This window comes from Nannospalax galili, unplaced genomic scaffold, assembly GCF_000622305.1.
Source record: "Nannospalax galili isolate Female #2095 unplaced genomic scaffold, S.galili_v1.0 scaffold45, whole genome shotgun sequence".
Taxonomy (NCBI): domain Eukaryota; kingdom Metazoa; phylum Chordata; class Mammalia; order Rodentia; family Spalacidae; genus Nannospalax; species Nannospalax galili.
In genome coordinates this window covers 5979774-5987260 of record NW_008355775.1, presented here as the reverse complement: position 1 = coordinate 5987260, position 7487 = coordinate 5979774, and the positions used below count along the sequence as shown (strand labels likewise).

The 7487-nt window shown below is 40.7% G+C and overlaps 1 protein-coding gene across 4 annotated transcripts in view; it reads left to right on the top strand.

Moving 5' to 3' along the window:
- Nucleotides 1-386: 386 nt before the first annotated feature.
- Tent2 (terminal nucleotidyltransferase 2) overlaps nt 387-7487 on the top strand; it is a 59206-nt gene continuing 52105 nt past the window's right edge. For 2 of the 4 annotated variants that reach the window (XM_008853328.3, XM_008853329.3), the window contains exon 1: nt 389-1241. The gene's annotated coding sequence lies outside the window, so the exon portion shown is untranslated. Of the gene's footprint in view, nt 1242-7487 lie in introns of all 4 variants that reach the window. The other 2 variants (XR_003847074.1, XM_017803247.2) reach the window with 2 other exon arrangements.

Genomic DNA, 7487 nt, shown 5'->3' with positions numbered 1-7487 from the left:
TACATCAAAATCGGTAGGACAGGCTGGTCATGGTGGTACATGTCTTTAATCTCAGCACTCCATGGGAGGCAGAGGCAGTGGGTTCTCTGCGTGATCGAGGCCAGTTCCAGGCCAGATGGGGCTACAGGGAGACCCTGTCTCAAAAGCCCAAACCCAAATCCAAAAAAACCAAGAGGTAGGAATCAGCTAAATTAGCATTCTTATACTACCAAATGACTCTAAGAGCTATCCCAACAATGACCTGTTTTCTAGTTAAGAAACTAAAAAATGAAACTTTAGAAACTAAAATCAGAGAAGATAATGGAAGAAACAATGAATTAGAAAACCGAAAAGCAATAGAGCAAATATATATTACAAAAAAAAAGACAAATGACTAATTTCAGGAATGAGAGCGATCAGATTTTTATGGTTATTATAAGGACAATATGGGGGTATTTACAGATTTACATCAAATTAAATCAAGCAGTTTTGACAGTTTCACAAGATACTAAAGCAAAGTCGAGAAGAAATAGCAGCACTTGTTGAATGAAGGCTAGCTATCCTGGGCAGGGCGCTGAGTGGGCTTTAGGGATCCACAGACATTTTCCCCCAAGCAGTTCTAAGTTCTGGGGAGGAGAAAAACAACTAAAAATACTGATCCATCCGGGGAAGAAGGCTGGGGCGGGGGTTGGCTGGTTTTGGAGGACGTCAGCACCCCGTCGACCCGAGAGGCCCAAAGACGTCCAAAGGAACCAGGGCAGCTTGCTCTGGCCTCTGCAAGCCGCGCACACGCCGCCGTTTTCGCAGAGGAAGTATCTCGCTGACCCAGGGCCGGGAGGCTTGCGCCTGCGCACTTTCGCAGAGCACGCTCCGGCGGGGTTGCCGGAAGTGCGACCTTCCGCTCCCGGGGCACATTCCCATCCGGGTCACGCCCATCTTCCGGGTGTCTCTGACAGAGCTTTCTACACTGCCTTTTCGGCGACTTTTTGGTTTTCCGCTTTTTTGCCGCCGCGCCCAACCTTACACGCCCGCGCCAGCCCTGCCTTTCCTTGGGTCTCGACCCCGCCAGAGCCGCACCCCGGCCTTAGGTCGCCCGTTGGAGCCGGAGCTGGAGCTGGGCCTCGGCGTCCCACGGGCCTCCACTCCCTCGGTTGGCTCGGGCGGGAGCTGTGGGCGATCGCCGGGCTGCCGCGGCTCGGACCTGGGAGCGTGTCGGCGGGCAGTGCCGCGGGGCCCTGCCTAGCCCTTCCCCAAGGACGCGGGTGAGTCGAGGGGCGAGGTGTGGAGGCCCCGCTCCCGGGCCACGCGCGAAACTTTCGGAAACTCCTGTGTCGTTTTGCGCGGGAGAGGCTGGCAGTGCCCGGGAGATCTCAAGACTTGGGGCTTCCCCCCGGGTTGCTGGACTTAGTGAATCCTAGCGCCGCCTTTTCCTCTCTGACTCTGCCCACCATGCCGCCCCCGCCCTGTCCTCAGTCTTAGGCCAAAAGAGTAAGATTGTCTTAATACTCGTGGTTTTCAGAAGGTTCGTGGACTAAGCTGAATGTCTAGATTAATCACCTCTTGTGGTGGACAGTTATCTGGAAGACTTTTAATGAAACGGCGTGAAAGCGTCTCAGTTCTTCATTCATTGTATGGGAAAAGAGCAGGTTGGGTTTGGCCGACTGATTGTTGAATATCCTTTTCCTGTTCTGCCTTCGTAGATAGGCTCTCAATCCCTCTATCTGGTTAATAACACGAGGGGCTTATGTTTTCCCCAGTTTCTGTATGGTTTAAGTTCCCTTTCTTGTTTTGCCTCTTATTTTTGTTCAAAATAATTATTCATATTGTAGATAAATAGAAGAGAAAAAGAAATTGCAAAAAACAAACCAGGTTGGCAACTTTTAACATGTTTAATGTATGTGTAGTGCTGGTGAGGAAAGATCATAACTAATCATTAGGTGTGTATTTGTATGACGGATAAACTATTTTGTAAATACTATCGTAGTGTATGGTTCAGTACCACAAAAGTTTTTTTAATTAAAAAAAGTTTATTGTTTTTATGTGTGAATGTATTGCCTGCATGTGTGTAAGTGCACCCGTGTCGTGCAAAGCCTGCAGAGGCCAGAAGAGGGCATCAGACTCCCTGGAACTTAGGGACAGTTATTAGCTGCCATGTGGGTTCTGGGAATCGAACCTGGGTCCTCTGGAAGAACAGCAAGTGTTCTTAACTGCTGAGCCATCCCTCTAGCCCCACAAAGTTTTAATGTGTTAACCTTAGGATCTTAATTTGTATTGGTTAATAGCCAGTAATAGTAACATTACTTTGTTGGTGTGAAAACCCCAGTTGTATGTGATCCAGAAATTATAATACAGAGACCCCCATGCAAGACAGGCCATTTTTTTCCACTCATTTGAGAGATACTTACTTGTAATCTTGTTACTTGATTTTTCTTTTTTAATTCTGGATGGAATTTGATTTCTTAATAAAAATGTCCTGTTGAAAACCTGAAGGTCGTTTTGATGATGGATGAGCAGTGATTTAGGGACTAGACTTTTTCTATTGTGGAGAAAAAAAAAAAAGACTGGTTTAGGGGATCAAAAGATACTTATACAAAGTGTGCAGATAAGGTGATTTACCTAATACTGTTCCTGTTTGTATTAGGTAGACTCCACTTTCCAAGGAATCTTGAAGAAACCGTCATGTAAGGTTGAGTGTTCTATAACTTGCAGGAGAGATTAAATTGAGGACAATAATTCCGGGTTGTAAATTACAGGATCAAATACTGCATCAGTAGAAATACTTTCTAAAGTTGTCTGTTACTATCTTGCTTGTGTATGGTCATTTACATATAAGCCTGTTTTCTATTGGGTTAAATGTAATCAAACAGTTTTTAAGGTTCTTCCCTCAAGGCAAGAACCAGTATACTGGTTTAAAAAATATTTTATTTGTTAATTATTATTTTTAAAATGTTATTTTTATTTTATATGTATCAGTTTATTGCCTGCATGTATGTAAGTGCACCTATGTCATGTAGTGCTCATGGAGGTTAGAAGAGAACATCAGATTCCCTGGGACTGGAGTTAGGGATGGTTGTTGGCCGCCATGTGGGTGCTGAGAATCAAACCTGGGTCCTCTGCAAGAGCAACCAGTACTCTTAACTGCTGAGCCATCTCCCCAGCCCCCTGGTTTTAAAAACCATACAAATTTGACCTAGATTATTCTTGTTTCACAGTTGAATACAGATAAAAAGAAAAAAAAAACTTTTAAGGCAAGAAAAAAACTAGGATATTTCTGAATGTTATTTGTTATAAAGTTTATCATACCTACTACTATAGATAATGTGGAATAATTTTTACATAGTCTAGTGAAGAGACTTTTCATAAAGAAAGACTTAGAAAATATTTAAATTTTATGGAGTTCTGGTGTAGCGATAGCTTCACTTGATGTTATTTTGCCAAACTGTGTGTATTATAAAGATCTGTTGTGTGTTTGTTTTTTGTTTGTTTGTTTGTTTTTTTTTGTTTTTTTGAGAGAGGGTCTCACTCTAGTCCTGGCTGCCCTGGAACTCATAGAGATCTGCCTGCTTCTGCCTCCTGAGTGCTAGTATTAAAGGCCTGTACCATGCTGGGCTCCCTTGGGTTTTCTAACAGATTATTGTTTCAGTGTCATTTAAGTCATAATCATTGCTGAAATATATTAGGAAAAAGTCTTGAAATTGATGGGTTTTGGTTTATTTCCTTGTCTGTAGATGGTCATACAGAATTCTCACATGGGGGAGAATTGAATGTTGTTGGTTAAATTTCTTAGGAATGGTTTTCTCCATTTTGAAGGCTGTCCAGTTAAGAGTCTGACTTATGAGTCAAAATTCATACTTTATGCTGAGAGGTTTTGTGTCTCTGTGTTTGTGTGTGTGTGTGTGTGTGTGTGTGTAAAGCAATAATTAAAGAAGAGTTCATGAATTTGAGAGGGAGTCGGGAGGATGTGGGAGGAGTTGGAGCAGGAGAGGGAGAACTGGAGGGTTGGAAATGATTTAAATAAAGCACTCAAGTATGAAATTCTCAAAAAATTTTTAATTAAAAAAGAAAAATTCCTACTTAGGAGAGCCTGACATATTTTATTGTGGAAGGACTCCAAAAGAATTAGTACTTACCTTGGAATTTTGGATGCATTGAACTAGAATGTACCCTAGAGTAAACTTTGGCTTTGAAATCATTCTAAACTTTTAAACCTAGAGTAATTTGGGTTTTTAACTTTGTAAAGTAGTTCTGGTACCAGACATCTTTTTGACTTCTTCTTAGTTTGATCATGTAATGGGATAGAAATAAAATGAGATCTAGACTATTAGCTTTTTTCCATCTGTAAGTCTGAATGCAGACATAGAGGACTTTGAGTTTAGAGGAAAAAGACAGCATACTAATAGGTATAAATGACCCAACTTTTGAACTCTTGACCTCTTTAAATTAACCTGAAATAGAACTTTTTTTTGAGATAGGTCTCACTATGGAACCTAGATTGTTCTCAAACTTGAGATCATCCTGCTTGAGCCTTCTGAGTGCTGGGATCTCAGGCATGTACTACCTACCACTCACAGCTTTGAAATAGAACATTCTTGTTTTGTTCTTTTTGGGTCTTGCTATATAGCCTAAGCTGGGCTTGAACTTCTGTGTCATCTAGTCTACTCTCAAACTCCTGATTCTCTTGTCCTAGCCTCTCAAGTGCTAGAATTACACGTATGTACCACCAATGCCTGGCACGAAATGGAACTTTTTCATTCTGGCTTTTCTGAATACAAATCTCTTCATTTACTTAGATCCACAAAATGAGATATCAAGCAAAATTCATTATAGTTAATCAATGTTGTTTTCTAATACATCCTATGAAAAAGGAATTATTATTATTTTTTGGTCTTTCTGAGAAAGGGTCTCCCTATAGCCCCAACTGGCCTGGAACTCCCTATGTAGACCAGTCTGGCCTTGAACTCACAGAAGTCCGCTTGCCTCTGCTGCTGGCTCCTAAGTGCTGGGATTACAGGCGTGTACCACCATGCCCGGCTCAAAAAGGAGTTTGTTTGTTTGTTTGTTTGTTTGTTTGTTTGTTTTAAATAGAAGTTAGTTCAAGGAAGCAGAGTAAAGGAAACCAAACCTTACTCCTGGACAAACAATCAAACAAGGAGTTGGTTGCCTGGTTTGGATCAAGCAGTCCATGATTTTTGAATGTACTCATTTAAAATAAAGAATTCCCTACAGTGCTGTTCATGGTGCTTGCCACCTTCCTCTGAGCAGAGCAGTTCAAGGGGTACAGGTCAGCACAGACTGACTTAAAAAAAAATCAATGAACAGGAAATACAGGCCTCCAAAGAAAGTTGATGGATGTGTTTCCTAGGTAATAATTTGTCTCAGATCCAAATTAGAGGAAGGTAATTTGGAATTGGATCTGATGATGGTTTTGTCTCCTGTTCACAACCTGTGAGGAACCTTTGGCTGATGAATCTTGCTGTATGTGGTCAACCTAGGAGATTTTAAACCTAGAGAGTTGTAAAACTGAAGAACAGAGAACAAAATTTATATGAATTATGTAGTAGTTTTCGCAGGTCTTTTTTTTTTTTTGGTTCTGTGGCTCTTCCAGATTTTTCAACCCTCCTAGTCTTATCCTCTAATTCTTTTAATTGGCTAGGTTTTATTTTCCTTTTTACAAAAAAAAAGAAAAAGAAAAAAGCTTTTGTACTTTTGTAGCTCAATCTTTGATTTATATTTATCAAAAAAGAAAATTTAGCTGGGTGTGGTTGTGCATGCCTTTAATCCTGGAACTTGGGAGGCAGAGGCAAGTGGATCTGTGAGTTCAAGGCCAGCCTGGTCTACAATGGTGAATTCCTGGCCAGCTGGGCACTACAGGGAGATCCTGTCTCAAAAAGACCAAAAAAGGAGAGAAAATTTAGCACTTTTTATAACCTGAATCATCTTTTATATGTACACATAGACATATGCACACACAATAATACATACACATAAAACTTGTCATATCAACAAATTTGTGCCATAATAAATATGTAAATATAGCAAATACTATATAACATATAGTAAATGTTATATGTAAATATCACAACTTTTGTTTAAATAAGTATATTTAATGGTTATGTTATTATAAGAACCAAATATCTCAGAAAAACACTGACCAGATACATTGGATAATGTGTAGTCCTTCTGCCTCAACCTCTTGACTTTTTCCCAGTTATTATTATTATTGTTGTTGTTAGTAGTGGTAGTAATAGTAGTAGTAGTAGTAGTAGTAGTAGTAGTATTTTCTTGACTATCTTCTTGAGACCCTCCATCTTTCTGCTCTCACTTTGAGTAACTTAACTTCCCTTCACTATCATGCTGGGAATTTAATTTATTTCTGCTGTACAGAGATGCTCTTTGCCCACATCTCAGGTTTTCTTTCTTTTTTCTCCCTGAAACAGTCTTGCTACTGTGTAGTCCAGGCTGACCTTGAAGTTGAGATTTTTCTTGTCCCAGTCTCCTGAGTGCTGGTATTACAGTATATGCCACCATGCCTGGTCATCACCTTTTTAAAATAAGTCTCTACATATCTAAAAGTGTTTTCATTCTCCCTTGTATAGGATCATAAGTGGGGACAGTCTTGTGGCTTGAGAAGATTTTACTCAAAGCTTTGAAGCAGTAATTTGGGACTTGTGGCTTCTACTATTAGAAAATCCAAAAATGTTTCGATTCCCAACTTTTTAACATTCCCTCCTCTGGAATGTCATACAAACTTTTCTCTGGATAGTCTGAAATTTCATCATAGTGTGTGTGTATGCATGTGTGTAATTTCCCCGGAACTTTTATTTTAGTGATTTTCTCTTTTTTTTAACTTTTACAAAAACTTTATTGAGAATTTCATACATACATATAAGGTGTTTCGATCAAATCCATGCCCACTCCCTCCCCTCCAACACCTCCCGTATCTCCCCATCACTTTTTTCTTTCTTTTCTTTTTTCTTCTTTCATTTATTTTTATGTTGCTTTTGGCTACTCTAATGTTCCCCCTCTGAAGAGGTAACCCTAAAATCTTTTAAGGATTAGATAATAGCTCCCAAATACTTTTGACATTTTTGGCCTTTGGAGCAGAGTATGTTGCTAACAGTCCCAAGGACATTTTGACTTTTAGCCAAGAAACTGGCTACTTTTCTTTGGGGTCTTTTTACCCTAACTGCCTAGCCAGTTCCTACCTTCTGTTCTTATCACACTGTCCTCTGAAGGCTGAGATCCTACAGACAGCCTGAGCGGGTGGATTCGGCCCTCCATCTGTGTAGCAACTCAGATCTCAGCACACCATCAGAGAGTGCTGAGTTCTGGCCTCCCTCTGGCCTCTCTCTGGCATAGGGTTGAAAACGCCGGGAACTGCCTGAGAACACCAGGATCCTGCCTCCATGTGGTGAAGGAAGCCTGAGTGTACCTGACCGGAACCTGAATTGGGCTTCTGTGGGTACTCCTGAATAGCTGATCTGAAGCGATCAATTCCCTCCAAATTA